This window comes from Manis javanica, chromosome X, assembly GCF_040802235.1.
Source record: "Manis javanica isolate MJ-LG chromosome X, MJ_LKY, whole genome shotgun sequence".
Taxonomy (NCBI): Eukaryota; Metazoa; Chordata; class Mammalia; order Pholidota; family Manidae; genus Manis; species Manis javanica.
Window position 1 is genome coordinate 70672328 of NC_133174.1, and position 2287 is coordinate 70674614.

The window sequence follows — 2287 nt, forward strand, 5'->3', positions numbered from 1 at the left end:
CATGTGCATACTCATTTGGAAATGTGTCTGTTCAGGTTCTCTGCCTATTTTTTTAATTCAGTTATTTGCTTTTTGGTGATAAGCATATTAGCTCTTTTTATATTATGGATATTAACACATTATCAGATAAATCAGTGACAAATATAGTCTCCCATACTTTAGGCTGGTTTTTGTTTTCTTGGGAGTCCTTTGCTAGACAGAAGAATTTTATTTTGATGGAGTCCCACTTCTTTATTTTTCTTTATTTTGTTTTTTTTTATTTTGTTTCCCTTTCCTGTAGTGATGTGTCCAGAAAAAATTTCTTCATGCTTATGCTCAAGAGATTTTTGTCTGTTTTCTTGTAAGAATTTTATGGTTTCATACCTTATATTTAGGCCTTTATACAATTTTGATTTTATTTTTGTGTATGGAGTAATTTTTATTACTCTCATGTAATACTATCAGTTTTATTCTCTCATGTAACTCTCCAGTCTCCCAACACTATTTATTGAAGAGACTGTCTTTTCCCCACTGAATAGTCTTCCCTCCATTGTGATACATTAATTGACCATGTATGTGTGATTTTATATTGGAATATCTATTTTGTTCCACTGATCTATGGGCCTCATCTTGTGCCAGTACCATATTGTTTTGATTACTATAGCTTTGTAGTATAGCTTAAAGTCAGGGATCATAATACCTCATAATACCCCTAGCTTTGTTCCTCTTTTTTGAGATGGCTTTCGCTATTTGGGGTGTTTTGTGGTTCCATATAAATTTTAGGATTATTTGCTCTAGTTCATGAAAAATGTTACTGACATATTGATAAGAATTACATTGACTCAGTTTATTGCTTTTGGCAGGAAGGCCATTTTAACAATATTAATTATTCCTCTATATAACCACAGGATAGATTTCCATTTATTTGTGTCTTCTTCAATTTGTCTCATCAGTGTCTGATAGTTTTCATATTACAGGTCTTTCACCTCATTGGTTAGGTTTATTTCTAGGTATTCTTTTTCTTTTTGATGCAATGTGAATATAATTGTTTTCCCAATTTCTCTTTCTGATAGTTTGTTCTTAGTATATAGAAATGTGATATACTTCTATATACTAATTTTTGTATCCTGCAACTTTGCTGAATACAGTTACTGGTTCTAAGAGTTTTTTGTGGAGTCGTTAGGGTTTACTATATATAGTATCACGTCATCTGCAAATGATAGTTTTACCCCTTCCTTACCAATTTGGATGTCTTTTATCTATTTCTTTTGTGTGATTTCCATGACTAGGATTAGTACTAAGTTGAGAAAAAGTGTTGAGAGTGTGCATCCTAGTCTTGTTCCTTATCCTAGAGGTAAAGCTTTAAGTTTTGACCATTGAGTATGATGTCAGCTGTGTGTTTGTCATATATTCCCTTTATTATGTTGAGGTATGTTTTCTGTATCCCCATGTTGTTGAGAGTTGTTATCATGAATGGATATTGAATTTTGTCAAATGCTTTTCCAGCTTCTATTGAGGCAATCATATGTTTTGTATCCTTCCTTTTGTGAATGAAGTATTTCAAATTGATTAATTTATGAGTATTGTACCATTCTTGCATCCTTGGAAAAAATCTCACATTTGATGTAATTTTGAATTTGATTTTCTAATATATTTTTGAGGATTTTTGCATCTCTGTTCATCAGGAATACTGGTCTATAATTTTCTTGTTTTTTCAGTGTCTTTGGTTTGGCATTAGTGTGATGGTGACTTCGTAGAATGAGTATGGACAGATTCCTTTCTCTTCTACATTTTGGAATACTTTAAGAAGGATGTGTATTAGCTCATTTAACTGTTTGGTAGAATTCATCTGTGAAGCCATCTGGTATGAAATTTTGTGTTTGGGAATATTTGGACTCTTAATTCAACTTTGTTACTGGTAACTGGTGCTTTTAGGTTTTCTTTTTCCTTCAGAGTCAGTCCTGGAAGATTGTAATTTTCTAGGAACTTATCCATTTCTTCTAGGTTTTCAAATTTACTGGTATATAATTTTTTGTAGAATGATTTATTCTTTGTACTTCTGTGGTATCAGTTGTAAATTTCTTTGTTTCTTATCAATTTGAATCATCTCATTCATTCTTGATAAGACTGTCTAGGAGTTTGTTTCTTTCTTATCTTCTCAATGAACCAGCTCTTTGTTTCACTGATATTTTCCTATTGTTTTATTATTCTCTATTTTATTTATTTCTGCTCTGTTATTTATTATGACTTTCTACCTACTTTGGTTTTAACTTTTCTTCTTTTTCTAGTTTTTTTAGTTGTGAGCTTA